The 21756-nt window shown below is 40.5% G+C and overlaps 3 non-coding genes across 3 annotated transcripts; all 3 read left to right on the top strand.

The window, feature by feature from the left end:
• The first annotated feature begins 1211 nt into the window (after nt 1-1211).
• On the top strand, nt 1212-1284 carry TRNAK-UUU (transfer RNA lysine (anticodon UUU)). The gene has a single exon. It is a non-coding gene; the product is annotated as a tRNA-Lys (tRNA).
• Nucleotides 1285-8211: 6927 nt separating this feature from the next.
• On the top strand, nt 8212-8284 carry TRNAK-UUU (transfer RNA lysine (anticodon UUU)). The gene has a single exon. It is a non-coding gene; the product is annotated as a tRNA-Lys (tRNA).
• Nucleotides 8285-19175: 10891 nt separating this feature from the next.
• Nucleotides 19176-19248, top strand: TRNAK-UUU (transfer RNA lysine (anticodon UUU)). Its single transcript has one exon. It is a non-coding gene; the product is annotated as a tRNA-Lys (tRNA).
• The last annotated feature ends 2508 nt before the right edge of the window (nt 19249-21756 follow it).

Here is a 21756-nt window from a genome sequence, read left to right on the forward strand (position 1 = left end):
CGGAGAAATCATCCCCCTCTGCCTCCTTACTGTTAGAAGCTGCAGCATCGTGGGCCGGCGCCATCTTGGTGAGCGGGTGGGGAGAGCGGGCGCCGCGTTCTTTGAAGAAGCGCTGCATCTCCGTCTGGTTTTTTTGAGGACGAGGGGTTACCTGCAGGTCTCCGGTCTTTTCTCTGCTGCTCTTCCGCATGTCCGCTCAAAATAGCCGCTGTCGGGTCCGGGAAGGGTGCCGTGCCGAACGGAGCTCTCTGCTCAAGCGGCCATCATGTTCAGCGGTCAGGCTCCGCCCCTGTTTAGCAGATTTTGAGCACATTTTTGATTTTCCACCAAAACTTTGCAGTGCCGTTTTCTACTGTGCAAAACCAAGGGTATAGAAGCAGCTTGAGAACATCTTTGCTTATTGCAGAAACAACCCTTCTATGTCTGTTTAGCAAATTTTGGGTACATTGTTGATTTTCCACCAAAGCTTTGTTTCTTTACCTCCATATTTTATGTTAAGACGCTTAGAGGAGCTAAGAAGAGCATTTTTCAGAGCCTGGATAACTCAGTCGGTAGAGCATCAGACTTTTAATCTGAGGGTCCAGGGTTCAAGTCCCTGTTCAGGCGTACTTGCTAAAGCAAGCTGTCAAATGTCTTTATTGAGCACATCTTTGATTTTCCACTGAGTCTCTGCATCTTCAGTGCCGTGTTCTACTGTGCAAAACCAAGGGTATAGAAGCAGCTTGAGAACATCTTTGCTTATTGCAGAAACAACCCTTCTATGTCTGTTTAGCAAATTTTGAGCACATTTTTGATTTTCCACCAAAGCTTTGTTTCTTTACCTCCATAATTTATGTTAAGACGCTTAGAGGAGCTAAAAAGAGCATTTTTCAGAGCCTGGATAGCTCAGTCGGTAGAGCATCAGACTTTTAATCTGAGGGTCCAGGGTTCAAGTCCCTGTTCGTGCTTGCTAGAGCAAGCTGTCAAATGTCTTTATTGAGCATATCTTTGATTTTCCACTGAGTCTTTGCTTCTTTATTGTCGTGTTCTACTGTGCAAAACTGAGGGTATAGAAGCAGCTTGAGAAAATCTTTGTTTTTTGCAGAAACAACCCTTCTATGTCTGTTTAGCAAATTTTGGGTACATTGTTGATTTTCCACCAAAGCTTTGTTTCTTTACCTCCATATTTTATGTTAAGACGCTTAGAGGAGCTAAGAAGAGCATTTTTCAGAGCCTGGATAGCTCAGTCGGTAGAGCATCAGACTTTTAATCTGAGGGTCCAGGGTTCAAGTCCCTGTTCAGGCATACTTGCTAAAGCAAGCTGTCAAATGTCTTTATTGAGCAAATCTTTGATTTTCCACTGAGTCTTTGCTTCTGTATTGCCGTGTTCTACTGTGCAAAACCAAGGGTATAGCAGCAGCTTGAGAAAATCTTTGTTTTTTGCAGAAACAACCCTTCTATGTCTGTTTAGCAAATTTTGAGCACATTTTTGATTTTCCACCAAAGCTTTGTTTCTTTACCTCCATATTTTATGTTAAGACGCTTAGAGGAGCTAAGAAGAGCATTTTTCAGAGCCTGGATAGCTCAGTCGGTAGACCATCAGACTTTTAATCTGAGGGTCCAGGGTTCAAGTCCCTGTTCAGGCGTACTTGCTAAAGCAAGCTGTCAAATGTCTTTATTGAGCACATCTTTGATTTTCCACTGAGTCTCTGCATCTTCAGTGCCGTGTTCTACTGTGCAAAACCAAGGGTATAGAAGCAGCTTGAGAACATCTTTGCTTATTGCAGAAACAACCCTTCTATGTCTGTTTAGCAAATTTTGAGCACATTTTTGATTTTCCACCAAAGCTTTGTTTCTTTACCTCCATATTTTATGTTAAGATGCTTAGAGGAGCTAAGAAGAGCATTTTTCAGAGCCTGGATAGCTCAGTCAGTAGGGCATCAGACTTTTAATCTGAGGGTCCAGGGTTCAAGTCCCTGTTCAGGCGTACTTGCTAAAGCAAGCTGTCAAATGTCTTTATTGAGCACATCTTTGATTTTCCACTGAGTCTCTGCATCTTCAGTGCCGTGTTCTACTGTGCAAAACCAAGGGTATAGAAGCAGCTTGAGAACATCTTTGCTTATTGCAGAAACAACCCTTCTATGTCTGTTTAGCAAATTTTGAGCACATTTTTGATTTTCCACCAAAGCTTTGTTTCTTTACCTCCATATTTTATGTTAAGACGCTTAGAGGAGCTAAGAAGAGCATTTTTCAGAGCCTGGATAGCTCAGTCAGTAGAGCATCAGACTTTTAATCTGAGGGTCCAGGGTTCAAGTTCCTGTTCAGGCGTACTTGCTAAAGCAAGCTGTCCAATGTCTTTATTGAGCACATCTTTGATTTTCCACTGAGTCTTTGCTTCTTTATTGTCGTGTTCTACTGTGCAAAACTGAGGGTGTAGAAGCAGCTTGAGAAAATCTTTGTTTTTTGCAGAAACAACCCTTCTATGTCTGTTTAGCAAATTTTGGGTACATTGTTGATTTTCCACCAAAGCTTTGTTTCTTTACCTCCATATTTTATGTTAAGACGCTTAGAGGAGCTAAGAAGAGCATTTTTGAGAGCCTGGATAGCTCAGTCGGTAGAGCATCAGACTTTTAATCTGAGGGTCCAGGGTTCAAGTCCCTGTTCAGGCGTACTTGCTAAAGCAAGCTGTCAAATGTCTTTATTGAGCACATCTTTGATTTTCCACTGAGTCTTTGCTTCTTTATTGTCGTGTTCTACTGTGCAAAACTGAGGGTGTAGAAGCAGCTTGAGAAAATCTTTGTTTTTTGCAGAAACAACTCTTCTATGTCTGTTTAGCTCAGTCGGTATAGCATTTGCTAAAGCAAGCTGTCAAATGTCTTTATTGAGCACATCTTTGATTTTCCACTGAGTCTCTGCATCTTCAGTGCCGTGTTCTACTGTGCAAAACCAAGGGTATAGAAGCAGCTTGAGAACATCTTTGCTTATTGCAGAAACAACCCTTCTATGTCTGTTTAGCAGATTTTGAGCACATTTTTGATTTTCCACCAAAGCTTTGTTTCTTTACCTCCATATTTTATGTTAAGACGCTTAGAGGAGCTAAGAAGAGCATTTTTCAGAGCCTGGATAGCTCAGTCGGTAGAGCATCAGACTTTTAATCTGAGGGTCCAGGGTTCAAGTTCCTGTTCAGGCGTACTTGCTAAAGCAAGCTGTCAAATGTCTTTATTGAGCACATCTTTGATTTTCCACTGAGTCTTTGCTTCTGTATTGTCGTGTTCTACTGTGCAAAACCAAGGGTATAGAAGCAGCTTGAGAACATCTTTGTTTTTTGCAGAAACAACCCTTCTATGTCTGTTTAGCAAATTTTGAGCACATTTTTGATTTTCCACCAAAGCTTTGTTTCTTTACCTCCATATTTTATGTTAAGACGCTTAGAGGAGCTAAGAAGAGCATTTTTCAGAGCCTGGATAGCTCAGTCGGTAGAGCATCAGACTTTTAATCTGAGGGTCCAGGGTTCAAGTCCCTGTTCAGGCGTGCTTGCTAAAGCAAGCTGTCAAATGTCTTTATTGAGCATATCTTTGATTTTCCACTGAGTCTCTGCACTTCAGTGCCGTGCTCTACTGTGCAAAACTGAGGGTATAGAAGCAGCTTGAGAACATCTTTGTTTTTTGCAGAAACAACCCTTCTATGTCTGTTTAGCAGATTTTGAGCACATTTTTGATTTTCCACCAAAGCTTTGTTTCTTTACCTCCATATTTTATGTTAAGATGCTTAGAGGAGCTAAGAAGAGCATTTTTCAGAGCCTGGATAGCTCAGTCGGTAGAGCATCAGACTTTTAATCTGAGGGTCCAGGGTTCAAGTCCCTGTTCAGGCGTACTTGCTAAAGCAAGCTGTCAAATGTCTTTATTGAGCACATCTTTGATTTTCCACTGAGTCTCTGCATCTTCAGTGCCGTGTTCTACTGTGCAAAACCAAGGGTATAGAAGCAGCTTGAGAACATCTTTGCTTATTGCAGAAACAACCCTTCTATGTCTGTTTAGCAAATTTTGAGCACATTTTTGATTTTCCACCAAAGCTTTGTTTCTTTACCTCCATATTTTATGTTAAGACGCTTAGAGGAGCTAAGAAGAGCATTTTTCAGAGCCTGGATAGCTCAGTCAGTAGAGCATCAGACTTTTAATCTGAGGGTCCAGGGTTCAAGTCCCTGTTCAGGTGTACTCGCTAAAGCAAGCTGTCAAATGTCTTTATTGAGCACATCTTTGATTTTCCACTGAGTCTTTGCTTCTTTATTGTCGTGTTCTACTGTGCAAAACTGAGGGTATAGAAGCAGCTTGAGAAAATCTTTGTTTTTTGCAGAAACAACCCTTCTATGTCTGTTTAGCAAATTTTGGGTACATTTTTGATTTTCCACCAAAGCTTTGTTTCTTTACCTCCATATTTTATGTTAAGACGCTTAGAGGAGCTAAGAAGAGCATTTTTCAGATCCTGGATAGCTCAGTCAGTAGAGCATCAGACTTTTAATCTGAGGGTACAGGGTCCAAGTTCCTGTTCAGGCGTACTTGCTAAAGCAAGCTGTCCAATGTCTTTATTGAACACATCTTTGATTTTCCACTGAGTCTTTGCTTCTGTATTGTCGTGTTCTACTGTGCAAAACCAAGGGTATAGAAGCAGCTTGAGAACATCTTTGCTTATTGCAGAAACAACCCTTCTATGTCTGTTTAGCAAATTTTGGGTACATTTTTGATTTTCCACCAAAGCTTTGTTTCTTTACCTCCATATTTTATGTTAAGACGCTTAGAGGAGCTAAGAAGAGCATTTTTCAGAGCCTGGATAGCTCAGTCGGTAGACCATCAGACTTTTAGTCTGAGGGTCCAGGGTTCAAGTCCCTGTTCAGGCGTACTTGCTAAAGCAAGCTGTCAAATGTCTTTATTGAGCACATCTTTGATTTTCCACTGAGTCTTTGCTTCTTTATTGTCGTGTTCTACTGTGCAAAACTGAGGGTATAGAAGCAGCTTGAGAAAATCTTTGTTTTTTGCAGAAACAACCCTTCTATGTCTGTTTAGCAGATTTTGAGCACATTTTTGATTTTCCACCAAAGCTTTGTTTCTTTACCTCCATATTTTATGTTAAGACGCTTAGAGGAGCTAAGAAGAGCATTTTTCAGAGCCTGGATAGCTCAGTCAGTAGAGCATCAGACTTTTAATCTGAGGGTCCAGGGTTCAAGTCCCTGTTCAGGTGTACTCGCTAAAGCAAGCTGTCAAATGTCTTTATTGAGCACATCTTTGATTTTCCACTGAGTCTTTGCTTCTTTATTGTCGTGTTCTACTGTGCAAAACTGAGGGTATAGAAGCAGCTTGAGAAAATCTTTGTTTTTTGCAGAAACAACCCTTCTATGTCTGTTTAGCAAATTTTGGGTACATTTTTGATTTTCCACCAAAGCTTTGTTTCTTTACCTCCATATTTTATGTTAAGACGCTTAGAGGAGCTAAGAAGAGCATTTTTCAGAGCCTGGATAGCTCAGTCAGTAGAGCATCAGACTTTTAATCTGAGGGTCCAGGGTTCAAGTTCCTGTTCAGGCGTACTTGCTAAAGCAAGCTGTCCAATGTCTTTATTGAACACATCTTTGATTTTCCACTGAGTCTTTGCTTCTGTATTGTCGTGTTCTACTGTGCAAAACCAAGGGTATAGAAGCAGCTTGAGAACATCTTTGCTTATTGCAGAAACAACCCTTCTATGTCTGTTTAGCAAATTTTGGGTACATTGTTGATTTTCCACCAAAGCTTTGTTTCTTTACCTCCATATTTTATGTTAAGACGCTTAGAGGAGCTAAGAAGAGCATTTTTCAGAGCCTGGATAGCTCAGTCGGTAGACCATCAGACTTTTAATCTGAGGGTCCAGGGTTCAAGTCCCTGTTCAGGCGTACTTGCTAAAGCAAGCTGTCAAATGTCTTTATTGAGCACATCTTTGATTTTCCACTGAGTCTTTGCTTCTTTATTGTCGTGTTCTACTGTGCAAAACTGAGGATATAGAAGCAGCTTGAGAAAATCTTTGTTTTTTGCAGAAACAACCCTTCTATGTCTGTTTAGCAAATTTTGGGTACATTTTTGATTTTCCACCAAAGCTTTGTTTCTTTACCTCCATATTTTATGTTAAGACGCTTAGAGGAGCTAAGAAGAGCATTTTTCAGAGCCTGGATAGCTCAGTCAGTAGAGCATCAGACTTTTAATCTGAGGGTCCAGGGTTCAAGTTCCTGTTCAGGCGTACTTGCTAAAGCAAGCTGTCCAATGTCTTTATTGAACACATCTTTGATTTTCCACTGAGTCTTTGCTTCTGTATTGTCGTGTTCTACTGTGCAAAACCAAGGGTATAGAAGCAGCTTGAGAACATCTTTGCTTATTGCAGAAACAACCCTTCTATGTCTGTTTAGCAAATTTTGGGTACATTTTTGATTTTCCACCAAAGCTTTGTTTCTTTACCTCCATATTTTATGTTAAGACGCTTAGAGGAGCTAAGAAGAGCATTTTTCAGAGCCTGGATAGCTCAGTCGGTAGACCATCAGACTTTTAGTCTGAGGGTCTAGGGGTTCAAGTCCCTGTTCAGGCGTACTTGCTAAAGCAAGCTGTCAAATGTCTTTATTGAGCACATCTTTGATTTTCCACTGAGTCTTTGCTTCTTTATTGTCGTGTTCTACTGTGCAAAACTGAGGGTATAGAAGCAGCTTGAGAAAATCTTTGTTTTTTGCAGAAACAACCCTTCTATGTCTGTTTAGCAGATTTTGAGCACATTTTTGATTTTCCACCAAAGCTTTGTTTCTTTACCTCCATATTTTATGTTAAGACGCTTAGAGGAGCTAAGAAGAGCATTTTTCAGAGCCTGGATAGCTCAGTCAGTAGAGCATCAGACTTTTAATCTGAGGGTCCAGGGTTCAAGTCCCTGTTCAGGTGTACTCGCTAAAGCAAGCTGTCAAATGTCTTTATTGAGCACATCTTTGATTTTCCACTGAGTCTTTGCTTCTTTATTGTCGTGTTCTACTGTGCAAAACTGAGGGTATAGAAGCAGCTTGAGAAAATCTTTGTTTTTTGCAGAAACAACCCTTCTATGTCTGTTTAGCAAATTTTGGGTACATTTTTGATTTTCCACCAAAGCTTTGTTTCTTTACCTCCATATTTTATGTTAAGACGCTTAGAGGAGCTAAGAAGAGGATTTTTCAGAGCCTGGATAGCTCAGTCAGTAGAGCATCAGACTTTTAATCTGAGGGTCCAGGGTTCAAGTTCCTGTTCAGGCGTACTTGCTAAAGCAAGCTGTCCAATGTCTTTATTGAACACATCTTTGATTTTCCACTGAGTCTTTGCTTCTGTATTGTCGTGTTCTACTGTGCAAAACCAAGGGTATAGAAGCAGCTTGAGAACATCTTTGCTTATTGCAGAAACAACCCTTCTATGTCTGTTTAGCAAATTTTGGGTACATTTTTGATTTTCCACCAAAGCTTTGTTTCTTTACCTCCATATTTTATGTTAAGACGCTTAGAGGAGCTAAGAAGAGCATTTTTCAGAGCCTGGATAGCTCAGTCGGTAGACCATCAGACTTTTAATCTGAGGGTCCAGGGTTCAAGTCCCTGTTCAGGCGTACTTGCTAAAGCAAGCTGTCAAATGTCTTTGTTGAGCACATCTTTGATTTTCCACTGAGTCTTTGCTTCTTTATTGTCGTGTTCTACTGTGCAAAACTGAGGGTATAGAAGCAGCTTGAGAAAATCTTTGTTTTTTGCAGAAACAACCCTTCTATGTCTGTTTAGCAAATTTTGGGTACATTGTTGATTTTCCACCAAAGCTTTGTTTCTTTACCTCCATATTTTATGTTAAGACACTTAGAGGAGCTAAGAAGAGCATTTTTCAGAGCCTGGATAGCTCAGTCGGTAGACCATCAGACTTTTAATCTGAGGGTCCAGGGTTCAAGTCCCTGTTCAGGCGTACTTGCTAAAGCAAGCTGTCAAATGTCTTTGTTGAGCACATCTTTGATTTTCCACTGAGTCTTTGCTTCTTTATTGTCGTGTTCTACTGTGCAAAACTGAGGGTATAGAAGCAGCTTGAGAAAATCTTTGTTTTTTGCAGAAACAACCCTTCTATGTCTGTTTAGCAAATTTTGGGTACATTGTTGATTTTCCACCAAAGCTTTGTTTCTTTACCTCCATATTTTATGTTAAGACACTTAGAGGAGCTAAGAAGAGCATTTTTCAGAGCCTGGATAGCTCAGTCGGTAGAGCATCAGACTTTTAATCTGAGGGTCCAGGGTTCAAGTCCCTGTTCAGGCATACTTGCTAAAGCAAGCTGTCAAATGTCTTTATTGAGCACATCTTTGATTTTCCACTGAGTCTTTGCTTCTTTATTGTCGTGTTCTACTGTGCAAAACTGAGGGTATAGAAGCAGCTTGAGAAAATCTTTGTTTTTTGCAGAAACAACTCTTCTATGTCTGTTTAGCTCAGTCGGTATAGCATTTACTAAAGCAAGCTGTCAAATGTCTTTATTGAGCACATCTTTGATTTTCCACTGAGTCTTTGCTTCTTTATTGTCGTGTTCTACTGTGCAAAACTGAGGGTATAGAAGCAGCTTGAGAAAATCTTTGTTTTTTGCAGAAACAACCCTTCTATGTCTGTTTAGCAAATTTTGGGTACATTGTTGATTTTCCACCAAAGCTTTGTTTCTTTACCTCCATATTTTATGTTAAGACACTTAGAGGAGCTAAGAAGAGCATTTTTCAGAGCCTGGATAGCTCAGTCGGTAGAGCATCAGACTTTTAATCTGAGGGTCCAGGGTTCAAGTCCCTGTTCAGGCGTACTTGCTAAAGCAAGCTGTCAAATGTCTTTATTGAGCACCTCTTTGATTTTCCACTGAGTCTTTGCTTCTTTATTGTCGTGTTCTACTGTGCAAAACTGAGGGTATAGAAGCAGCTTGAGAAAATCTTTGTTTTTTGCAGAAACAACTCTTCTATGTCTGTTTAGCTCAGTCGGTATAGCATTTGCTAAAGCAAGCTGTCAAATGTCTTTATTGAGCACATCTTTGATTTTCCACTGAGTCTCTGCATCTTCAGTGCCGTGTTCTACTGTGCAAAACCAAGGGTATAGAAGCAGCTTGAGAACATCTTTGCTTATTGCAGAAACAACCCTTCTATGTCTGTTTAGCAGATTTTGAGCACATTTTTGATTTTCCACCAAAGCTTTGTTTCTTTACCTCCATATTTTATGTTAAGACACTTAGAGGAGCTAAGAAGAGCATTTTTCAGAGCCTGGATAGCTCAGTCGGTAGAGCATCAGACTTTTAATCTGAGGGTCCAGGGTTCAAGTCCCTATTCAGGCGTACTTGCTAAAGCAAGCTGTCAAATGTCTTTATTGAGCACATCTTTGATTTTCCACTGAGTCTCTGCATCTTCAGTGCCGTGTTCTACTGTGCAAAACCAAGGGTATAGAAGCAACTTGAGAACATCTTTGCTTATTGCAGAAACAACCCTTCTATGTCTGTTTAGCAGATTTTGAGCACATTTTTGATTTTCCACCAAAGCTTTGTTTCTTTACCTCCATATTTTATGTTACGACGCTTAGAGGAGCTAAGAAGAGCATTTTTCAGAGGCTGGATAGCTCAGTCAGTAGAGCATCAGACTTTTAATCTGAGGGTCCAGGGTTCAAGTTCCTGTTCAGGCGTACTAGCTAAAGCAAGTTGTCCAATGTCTTTATTGAACACATCTTTGATTTTCCACTGAGTCTTTGCTTCTTTATTGTCGTGTTCTACTGTGCAAAACTGAGGGTATAGAAGCAGCTTGAGAAAATCTTTGTTTTTTGCAGAAACAACCCTTCTATGTCTGTTTAGCAAATTTTGAGCACATTTTTGATTTTCCACCAAAGCTTTGTTTCTTTACCTCCATATTTTATGTTAAGACGCTTAGAGGAGCTAAGAAGAGCATTTTTCAGAGCCTGGATAGCTCAGTCGGTAGAGCATCAGACTTTTAATCTGAGGGTCCAGGGTTCAAGTCCCTGTTCAGGCGTACTTGTTAAAGCAAGCTGTCAAATGTCTTTATTGAGCACATCTTTGATTTTCCACTGAGTCTTTGCTTCTTTATTGTCGTGTTCTACTGTGCAAAACTGAGGGTATAGAAGCAGCTTGAGAAAATCTTTGTTTTTTGCAGAAACAACTCTTCTATGTCTGTTTAGCTCAGTCGGTATAGCATTTGCTAAAGCAAGCTGTCAAATGTCTTTATTGAGCACATCTTTGATTTTCCACTGAGTCTCTGCATCTTCAGTGCCGTGTTCTACTGTGCAAAACCAAGGGTATAGAAGCAGCTTGAGAACATCTTTGCTTATTGCAGAAACAACCCTTCTATGTCTGTTTAGCAGATTTTGAGCACATTTTTGATTTTCCACCAAAGCTTTGTTTCTTTACCTCCATATTTTATGTTAAGACGCTTAGAGGAGCTAAGAAGAGCATTTTTCAGAGCCTGGATAGCTCAGTCGGTAGAGCATCAGACTTTTAATCTGAGGGTCCAGGGTTCAAGTCCCTATTCAGGCGTACTTGCTAAAGCAAGCTGTCAAATGTCTTTATTGAGCACATCTTTGATTTTCCACTGAGTCTCTGCATCTTCAGTGCCGTGTTCTACTGTGCAAAACCAAGGGTATAAAAGCAGCTTGAGAACATCTTTGCTTATTGCAGAAACAACCCTTCTATGTCTGTTTAGCAGATTTTGAGTACATTTTTGATTTTCCACCAAAGCTTTGTTTCTTTACCTCCATATTTTATGTTAAGACGCTTAGAGGAGCTAAGAAGAGCATTTTTCAGAGCCTGGATAGTTCAGTCGGTAGAGCATCAGGGTTCAAGTCCCTGTTCAGGCGTACTTGCTAAAGCAAGCTGTCAAATGTCTTAATTGAGCACATCTTTGATTTTCCACTGAGTCTTTGCTTCTTTATTGTCGTGTTCTACTGTGCAAAACTGAGGGTGTAGAAGCAGCTTGAGAAAATCTTTGTTTTTTGCAGAAACAACCCTTCTATGTCTGTTTAGCAAATTTTGGGCACATTGTTGATTTTCCACCAAAGCTTTGTTTCTTTACCTCCATATTTTATGTTAAGACGCTTAGAGGAGCTAAGAAGAGCATTTTTCAGAGCCTGGATAGCTCAGTCGGTAGAGCATCAGACTTTTAATCTGAGGGTCCAGGGTTCAAGTCCCTGTTCAGGCGTACTTGCTAAAGCAAGCTGTCAAATGTCTTTATTGAGCACATCTTTGATTTTCCACTGAGTCTCTGCATCTTCAGTGCCGTGTTCTACTGTGCAAAACCAAGGGTATAGAAGCAGCTTGAGAACATCTTTGCTTATTGCAGAAACAACCCTTCTATGTCTGTTTAGCAGATTTTGAGCACATTTTTGATTTTCCACCAAAGCTTTGTTTCTTTACCTCCATATTTTATGTTAAGACGCTTAGAGGAGCTAAGAAGAGCATTTTTCAGAGCCTGGATAGCTCAGTCGGTAGAGCATCAGACTTTTAATCTGAGGGTCCAGGGTTCAAGTCCCTGTTCAGGCGTACTTGCTAAAGCAAGCTGTCAAATGTCTTTATTGAGCACATCTTTGATTTTCCACTGAGTCTCTGCATCTTCAGTGCCGTGTTCTACTGTGCAAAACCAAGGGTATAAAAGCAGCTTGAGAACATCTTTGCTTATTGCAGAAACAACCCTTCTATGTCTGTTTAGCAGATTTTGAGCACATTTTTGATTTTCCACCAAAGCTTTGTTTCTTTACCTCCATATTTTATGTTAAGACGCTTAGAGGAGCTAAGAAGAGCATTTTTCAGAGCCTGGATAGTTCAGTCGGTAGAGCATCAGGGTTCAAGTCCCTGTTCAGGCGTACTTGCTAAAGCAAGCTGTCAAATGTCTTAATTGAGCACATCTTTGATTTTCCACTGAGTCTTTGCTTCTTTATTGTCGTGTTCTACTGTGCAAAACTGAGGGTATAGAAGCAGCTTGAGAAAATCTTTGTTTTTTGCAGAAACAACCCTTCTATGTCTGTTTAGCAAATTTTGGGCACATTGTTGATTTTCCAGCAAAGCTTTGTTTCTTTACCTCCATATTTTATGTTGAGACACTTAGAGGAGCTAAGAAGAGCATTTTTCAGAGCCTGGATAGCTCAGTCGGTAGAGCATCAGACTTTTAATCTGAGGGTCCAGGGTTCAAGTCCCTGTTCAGGCGTACTTGCTAAAGCAAGCTGTCAAATGTCTTTATTGAGCACATCTTTGATTTTCCACTGAGTCTCTGCATCTTCAGTGCCGTGTTCTACTGTGCAAAACCAAGGGTATAGAAGCAGCTTGAGAACATCTTTGCTTATTGCAGAAACAACCCTTCTATGTCTGTTTAGCAGATTTTGAGCACATTTTTGATTTTCCACCAAAGCTTTGTTTCTTTACCTCCATATTTTATGTTAAGACGCTTAGAGGAGCTAAGAAGAGCATTTTTCAGAGCCTGGATAGCTCAGTCGGTAGAGCATCAGACTTTTAATCTGAGGGTCCAGGGTTCAAGTCCCTGTTCAAGCGTACTTGCTAAAGCAAGCTGTCAAATGTCTTTATTGAGCACATCTTTGATTTTCCACTGAGTCTCTGCATCTTCAGTGCCGTGTTCTACTGTGCAAAACCAAGGGTATAAAAGCAGCTTGAGAACATCTTTGCTTATTGCAGAAACAACCCTTCTATGTCTGTTTAGCAGATTTTGAGCACATTTTTGATTTTCCACCAAAGCTTTGTTTCTTTACCTCCATATTTTATGTTAAGACGCTTAGAGGAGCTAAGAAGAGCATTTTTCAGAGCCTGGATAGCTCAGTCGGTAGAGCATCAGACTTTTAATCTGAGGGTCCAGGGTTCAAGTCCCTGTTCAGGCGTACTTGCTAAAGCAAGCTGTCAAATGTCTTTATTGAGCACATCTTTGATTTTCCACTGAGTCTCTGCATCTTCAGTGCCGTGTTCTACTGTGCAAAACCAAGGATATAGAAGCAGCTTGAGAACATCTTTGCTTATTGCAGAAACAACCCTTCTATGTCTGTTTAGCAGATTTTGAGCACATTTTTGATTTTCCACCAAAGTTTTGTTTCTTTACCTCCATATTTTATATTAAGACACTTAGAGGAGCTAAGAAGAGCATTTTTCAGAGCCTGGATAGCTCAGTCGGTAGAGCATCAGACTTTTAATTTGAGGATCCAGGGTTCAAGTTCCTGTTCAGGCGTGCTTGCTAAAGCAAGCTGTCAAATGTCTTTATTGAGCACATCTTTGATTTTCCACTGAGTCTCTGCATCTTCAGTGCCGTGTTCTACTGTGCAAAACCAAGGGTGTAGAAGCAGCTTGAGAACATCTTTGCTTATTGCAGAAACAACCCTTCTATGTCTGTTTAGCAGATTTTGAGCACATTATTGATTTTCCACCAAAGCTTTGTTTCTTTACCTCCATATTTTATGTTAAGACGCTTAGAGGAGCTAAGAAGAGCATTTTTCAGAGCCTGGATAGTTCAGTCGGTAGAGCATCAGGGTTCAAGTCCCTGTTCAGGCGTACTTGCTAAAGCAAGCTGTCAAATGTCTTTATTGAGCACATCTTTGATTTTCCACTGAGTCTCTGCATCTTCAGTGCCGTGTTCTACTGTGCAAAACCAAGGGTATAGAAGCAGCTTGAGAACATCTTTGCTTATTGCAGAAACAACCCTTCTATGTCTGTTTAGCAGATTTTGAGCACATTATTGATTTTCCACCAAAGCTTTGTTTCTTTACCTCCATATTTTATGTTAAGACGCTTAGAGGAGCTAAGAAGAGCATTTTTCAGAGCCTGGATAGCTCAGTCGGTAGAGCATCAGACTTTTATTCTGAGGGTCCAGGGTTCAAGTCCCTGTTCAGGCATACTTGTTAAAGCAAGCTGTCAAATGTCTTTATTGAGCACATCTTTGATTTTCCACTGAGTCTCTGCATCTTCAGTGCCGTGTTCTACTGTGCGAAACCAAGGGTATAAAAGCAGCTTGAGAACATCTTTGCTTATTGCAGAAACAACCCTTCTATGTCTGTTTAGCAGATTTTGAGCACATTTTTGATTTTCCACCAAAGCTTTGTTTCTTTACCTCCATATTTTATGTTAAGACGCTTAGAGGAGCTAAGAAAAGCATTGTTCAGAGCCTGGATAGTTCAGTCGGTAGAGCATCAGGGTTCAAGTCCCTGTTCAGGCGTACTTGCTCAAGCAAGCTGTCAAATGTCTTAATTGAGCACATCTTTGATTTTCCACTGAGTCTTTGCTTCTTTATTGTCGTGTTCTACTGTGCAAAACCAAGGGTATAGAAGCAGCTTGAGAACATCTTTGCTTATTGCAGAAACAACCCTTCTATGTCTGTTTAGCAGATTTTGAGCACATTTTTGATTTTCCACCAAAGCTTTGTTTCTTTACCTCCATATTTTATGTTAAGACGCTTAGAGGAGCTAAGAAGAGCATTTTTCAGAGCCTGGATAGCTCAGTCGGTAGAGCATCAGACTTTTAATCTGAGGGTCCAGGGTTCAAGTCCCTGTTCAGGCGTACTTGCTAAAGCAAGCTGTCAAATGTCTTTATTGAGCACATCTTTGATTTTCCACTGAGTCTCTGCATCTTCAGTGCCGTGTTCTACTGTGCAAAACCAAGGGTATAAAAGCAGCTTGAGAACATCTTTGCTTATTGCAGAAACAACCCTTCTATGTCTGTTTAGCAGATTTTGAGCACATTTTTGATTTTCCACCAAAGCTTTGTTTCTTTACCTCCATATTTTATGTTAAGACGCTTAGAGGAGCTAAGAAGAGCATTTTGCAGAGCCTGGATAGCTCAGTCGGTAGAGCATCAGACTTTTAATCTGAGGGTCCAGGGTTCAAGTTCCTGTTCAGGCGTACTTGCTAAAGCAAGCTGTCAAATGTCTTTATTGAGCACATCTTTGATTTTCCACTGAGTCTCTGCATCTTCAGTGCCGTGTTCTACTGTGCAAAACCAAGGATATAGAAGCAGCTTGAGAACATCTTTGCTTATTGCAGAAACAACCCTTCTATGTCTGTTTAGCAGATTTTGAGCACATTTTTGATTTTCCACCAAAGCTTTGTTTCTTTACCTCCATATTTTATATTAAGACACTTAGAGGAGCTAAGAAGAGCATTTTTCAGAGCCTGGATAGCTCAGTCGGTAGAGCATCAGACTTTTAATCTGAGGATCCAGGGTTCAAGTTCCTGTTCAGGCATGCTTGCTAAAGCAAGCTGTCAAATGTCTTTATTGAGCACATCTTTGATTTTCCACTGAGTCTCTGCATCTTCAGTGCCGTGTTCTACTGTGCAAAACCAAGGGTATAGAAGCAGCTTGAGAACATCTTTGCTTATTGCAGAAACAACCCTTCTATGTCTGTTTAGCAGATTTTGAGCACATTTTTGATTTTCCACCAAAGCTTTGTTTCTTTACCTCCATATTTTATGTTAAGACGCTTAGAGGAGCTAAGAAGAGCATTTTTCAGAGCCTGGATAGCTCAGTCGGTAGAGCATCAGACTTTTAATCTGAGCGTCCAGGGTTCAAGTCCCTGTTCAAGCGTACTTGCTAAAGCAAGCTGTCAAATGTCTTTATTGAGCACATCTTTGATTTTCCACTGAGTCTCTGCATCTTCAGTGCCGTGTTCTACTGTGCAAAACCAAGGGTATAAAAGCAGCTTGAGAACATCTTTGCTTATTGCAGAAACAACCCTTCTATGTCTGTTTAGCAGATTTTGAGCACATTTTTGATTTTCCACCAAAGCTTTGTTTCTTTACCTCCATATTTTATGTTAAGACGCTTAGAGGAGCTAAGAAGAGCATTTTTCAGAGCCTGGATAGCTCAGTCGGTAGAGCATCAGACTTTTAATCTGAGGGTCCAGGGTTCAAGTCCCTGTTCAGGCGTACTTGCTAAAGCAAGCTGTCAAATGTCTTTATTGAGCACATCTTTGATTTTCCACTGAGTCTCTGCATCTTCAGTGCCGTGTTCTACTGTGCAAAACCAAGGATATAGAAGCAGCTTGAGAACATCTTTGCTTATTGCAGAAACAACCCTTCTATGTCTGTTTAGCAGATTTTGAGCACATTTTTGATTTTCCACCAAAGTTTTGTTTCTTTACCTCCATATTTTATATTAAGACACTTAGAGGAGCTAAGAAGAGCATTTTTCAGAGCCTGGATAGCTCAGTCGGTAGAGCATCAGACTTTTAATTTGAGGATCCAGGGTTCAAGTTCCTGTTCAGGCGTGCTTGCTAAAGCAAGCTGTCAAATGTCTTTATTGAGCACATCTTTGATTTTCCACTGAGTCTCTGCATCTTCAGTGCCGTGTTCTACTGTGCAAAACCAAGGGTGTAGAAGCAGCTTGAGAACATCTTTGCTTATTGCAGAAACAACCCTTCTATGTCTGTTTAGCAGATTTTGAGCACATTATTGATTTTCCACCAAAGCTTTGTTTCTTTACCTCCATATTTTATGTTAAGACGCTTAGAGGAGCTAAGAAGAGCATTTTTCAGAGCCTGGATAGTTCAGTCGGTAGAGCATCAGGGTTCAAGTCCCTGTTCAGGCGTACTTGCTAAAGCAAGCTGTCAAATGTCTTTATTGAGCACATCTTTGATTTTCCACTGAGTCTCTGCATCTTCAGTGCCGTGTTCTACTGTGCAAAACCAAGGGTATAGAAGCAGCTTGAGAACATCTTTGCTTATTGCAGAAACAACCCTTCTATGTCTGTTTAGCAGATTTTGAGCACATTATTGATTTTCCACCAAAGCTTTGTTTCTTTACCTCCATATTTTATGTTAAGACGCTTAGAGGAGCTAAGAAGAGCATTTTTCAGAGCCTGGATAGCTCAGTCGGTAGAGCATCAGACTTTTATTCTGAGGGTCCAGGGTTCAAGTCCCTGTTCAGGCATACTTGTTAAAGCAAGCTGTCAAATGTCTTTATTGAGCACATCTTTGATTTTCCACTGAGTCTCTGCATCTTCAGTGCCGTGTTCTACTGTGCGAAACCAAGGGTATAAAAGCAGCTTGAGAACATCTTTGCTTATTGCAGAAACAACCCTTCTATGTCTGTTTAGCAGATTTTGAGCACATTTTTGATTTTCCACCAAAGCTTTGTTTCTTTACCTCCATATTTTATGTTAAGACGCTTAGAGGAGCTAAGAAAAGCATTGTTCAGAGCCTGGATAGTTCAGTCGGTAGAGCATCAGGGTTCAAGTCCCTGTTCAGGCGTACTTGCTCAAGCAAGCTGTCAAATGTCTTAATTGAGCACATCTTTGATTTTCCACTGAGTCTTTGCTTCTTTATTGTCGTGTTCTACTGTGCAAAACTGAGGGTATAGAAGCAGCTTGAGAAAATCTTTGTTTTTTGCAGAAACAACCCTTCTATGTCTGTTTAGCAAATTTTGGGCACATTGTTGATTTTCCACCAAAGCTTTGTTTCTTTACCTCCATATTTTATGTTAAGACGCTTAGAGGAGCTAAGAAGAGCATTTTTCAGAGCCTGGATAGCTCAGTCGGTAGAGCATCAGACTTTTAATCTGAGGGTCCAGGGTTCAAGTCCCTGTTCAGGCGTACTTGCTAAAGCAAGCTGTCAAATGTCTTTATTGAGCACATCTTTGATTTTCCACTGAGTCTCTGCATCTTCAGTGCCGTGTTCTACTGTGCAAAACCAAGGGTATAGAAGCAGCTTGAGAACATCTTTGCTTATTGCAGAAACAACCCTTCTATGTCTGTTTAGCAGATTTTGAGCACATTTTTGATTTTCCACCAAAGCTTTGTTTCTTTACCTCCATATTTTATGTTAAGACGCTTAGAGGAGCTAAGAAGAGCATTTTTCAGAGCCTGGATAGCTCAGTCGGTAGAGCATCAGACTTTTAATCTGAGGGTCCAGGGTTCAAGTCCCTGTTCAGGCGTACTTGCTAAAGCAAGCTGTCAAATGTCTTTATTGAGCACATCTTTGATTTTCCACTGAGTCTCTGCATCTTCAGTGCCGTGTTCTACTGTGCAAAACCAAGGGTATAAAAGCAGCTTGAGAACATCTTTGCTTATTGCAGAAACAACCCTTCTATGTCTGTTTAGCAGATTTTGAGCACATTTTTGATTTTCCACCAAAGCTTTGTTTCTTTACCTCCATATTTTATGTTAAGACGCTTAGAGGAGCTAAGAAGAGCATTTTTCAGAGCCTGGATAGCTCAGTCGGTAGAGCATCAGACTTTTAATCTGAGGGTCCAGGGTTCAAGTTCCTGTTCAGGCGTACTTGCTAAAGCAAGCTGTCAAATGTCTTTATTGAGCACATCTTTGATTTTCCACTGAGTCTCTGCATCTTCAGTGCCGTGTTCTACTGTGCAAAACCAAGGATATAGAAGCAGCTTGAGAACATCTTTGCTTATTGCAGAAACAACCCTTCTATGTCTGTTTAGCAGATTTTGAGCACATTTTTGATTTTCCACCAAAGCTTTGTTTCTTTACCTCCATATTTTATGTTAAGACGCTTAGAGGAGCTAAGAAGAGCATTTTTCAGAGCCTGGATAGCTCAGTCGGTAGAGCATCAGACTTTTAATCTGAGGATCCAGGGTTCAAGTCCCTGTTCAGGCGTACTTGCTAAAGCAAGCTGTCAAATGTCTTTATTGAGCACATCTTTGATTTTCCACTGAGTCTCTGCATCTTCAGTGCCGTGTTCTACTGTGCAAAACCAAGGGTATAAAAGCAGCTTGAGAACATCTTTGCTTATTGCAGAAACAACCCTTCTATGTCTGTTTAGCAGATTTTGAGCACATTTTTGATTTTCCACCAAAGCTTTGTTTCTTTACCTCCATATTTTATGTTAAGACGCTTAGAGGAGCTAAGAAGAGCATTTTTCAGAGCCTGGATAGTTCAGTCGGTAGAGCATCAGGGTTCAAGTCCCTGTTCAGGCGTACTTGCTAAAGCAAGCTGTCAAATGTCTTAATTGAGCACATCTTTGATTTTCCACTGAGTCTTTGCTTCTTTATTGTCGTGTTCTACTGTGCAAAACTGAGGGTGTAGAAGCAGCTTGAGAAAATCTTTGTTTTTTGCAGAAACAACCCTTCTATGTCTGTTTAGCAAATTTTGGGCACATTGTTGATTTTCCACCAAAGCTTTGTTTCTTTACCTCCATATTTTATGTTAAGACGCTTAGAGGAGCTAAGAAGAGCATTTTTCAGAGCCTGGATAGCTCAGTCGGTAGAGCATCAGACTTTTAATCTGAGGGTCCAGGGTTCAAGTCCCTGTTCAGGCATACTTGCTAAAGCAAGCTGTCAAATGTCTTTATTGAGCACATCTTTGATTTTCCACTGAGTCTCTGCATCTTCAGTGCCGTGTTCTACTGTGCAAAACCAAGGGTATAGAAGCAGCTTGAGAACATCTTTGCTTATTGCAGAAACAACCCTTCTATGTCTGTTTAGCAGATTTTGAGCACATTTTTGATTTTCCACCAAAGCTTTGTTTCTTTACCTCCATATTTTATGTTAAGACGCTTAGAGGAGCTAAGAAGAGCATTTTTCAGAGCCTGGATAGCTCAGTCGGTAGAGCATCAGACTTTTAATCTGAGGGTCCAGGGTTCAAGTCCCTGTTCAGGCGTACTTGCTAAAGCAAGCTGTCAAATGTCTTTATTGAGCACATCTTTGATTTTCCACTGAGTCTCTGCATCTTCAGTGCCGTGTTCTACTGTGCAAAACCAAGGGTATAAAAGCAGCTTGAGAACATCTTTGCTTATTGCAGAAACAACCCTTCTATGTCTGTTTAGCAGATTTTGAGCACATTTTTGATTTTCCACCAAAGCTTTGTTTCTTTACCTCCATATTTTATGTTAAGACGCTTAGAGGAGCTAAGAAGAGCATTTTTCAGAGCCTGGATAGCTCAGTCGGTAGAGCATCAGACTTTTAATCTGAGGGTCCAGGGTTCAAGTCCCTGTTCAGGCGTACTTGCTAAAGCAAGCTGTCAAATGTCTTTATTGAGCACATCTTTGATTTTCCACTGAGTCTCTGCATCTTCAGTGCCGTGTTCTACTGTGCAAAACCAAGGGTATAAAAGCAGCTTGAGAACATCTTTGCTTATTGCAGAAACAACCCTTCTATGTCTGTTTAGCAGATTTTGAGCACATTTTTGATTTTCCACCAAAGCTTTGTTTCTTTACCTCCATATTTTATGTTAAGACGCTTAGAGGAGCTAAGAAGAGCATTTTTCAGAGCCTGGATAGCTCAGTCGGTAGAGCATCAGACTTTTAATCTGAGGCTCCAGGGTTCAAGTTCCTGTTCAGGCGTACTTGCTAAAGAAAGCTGTCAAATGTCTTTATTGAGCACATCTTTGATTTTCCACTGAGTCTCTGCATCTTCAGTGCCGTGTTCTACTGTGCAAAACCAAGGATATAGAAGCAGCTTGAGAACATCTTTGCTTATTGCAGAAACAACCCTTCTATGTCTGTTTAGCAGATTTTGAGCACATTTTTGATTTTCCACCAAAGCTTTGTTTCTTTACCTCCATATTTTATATTAAGACACTTAGAGGAGCTAAGAAGAGCATTTTTCAGAGCCTGGATAGCTCAGTCGGTAGAGCATCAGACTTTTAATCTGAGGATCCAGGGTTCAAGTTCCTGTTCAGGCATGCTTGCTAAAGCAAGCTGTCAAATGTCTTTATTGAGCACATCTTTGATTTTCCACTGAGTCTCTGCATCTTCAGTGCCGTGTTCTACTGTGCAAAACCAAGGGTATAGAAGCAGCTTGAGAACATCTTTGCTTATTGCAGAAACAACCCTTCTATGTCTGTTTAGCAGATTTTGAGCACATTTTTGATTTTCCACCAAAGCTTTGTTTCTTTACCTCCATATTTTATGTTAAGACGCTTAGAGGAGCTAAGAAGAGCATTTTTCAGAGCCTGGATAGCTCAGTCGGTAGAGCATCAGACTTTTAATCTGAGGATCCAGGGTTCAAGTGCCTGTTCAGGCGTACTTGCTAAAGCAAGCTGTCAAATGTCTTTATTGAGCACATCTTTGATTTTCCACTGAGTCTCTGCATCTTCAGTGCCGTGTTCTACTGTGCAAAACCAAGGGTATAAAAGCAGCTTGAGAACATCTTTGCTTATTGCAGAAACAACCCTTCTATGTCTGTTTAGCAGATTTTGAGCACATTTTTGATTTTCCACCAAAGCTTTGTTTCTTTACCTCCATATTTTATGTTAAGACGCTTAGAGGAGCTAAGAAGAGCATTTTTCAGAGCCTGGATAGTTCAGTCGGTAGAGCATCAGGGTTCAAGTCCCTGTTCAGGCGTACTTGCTAAAGCAAGCTGTCAAATGTCTTAATTGAGCACATCTTTGATTTTCCACTGAGTCTTTGCTTCTTTATTGTCGTGTTCTACTGTGCAAAACTGAGGGTGTAGAAGCAGCTTGAGAAAATCTTTGTTTTTTGCAGAAACAACCCTTCTATGTCTGTTTAGCAAATTTTGGGCACATTGTTGATTTTCCACCAAAGCTTTGTTTCTTTACCTCCATATTTTATGTTAAGACGCTTAGAGGAGCTAAGAAGAGCATTTTTCAGAGCCTGGATAGCTCAGTCGGTAGAGCATCAGACTTTTAATCTGAGGGTCCAGGGTTCAAGTCCCTGTTCAGGCGTACTTGCTAAAGCAAGCTGTCAAATGTCTTTATTGAGCACATCTTTGATTTTCCACTGAGTCTCTGCATCTTCAGTGCCGTGTTCTACTGTGCAAAACCAAGGGTATAGAAGCAGCTTGAGAACATCTTTGCTTATTGCAGA

This window comes from Eleutherodactylus coqui, chromosome 7 (genome assembly GCF_035609145.1).
Source record: "Eleutherodactylus coqui strain aEleCoq1 chromosome 7, aEleCoq1.hap1, whole genome shotgun sequence".
NCBI classification, from domain to species: Eukaryota; Metazoa; Chordata; class Amphibia; order Anura; family Eleutherodactylidae; genus Eleutherodactylus; species Eleutherodactylus coqui.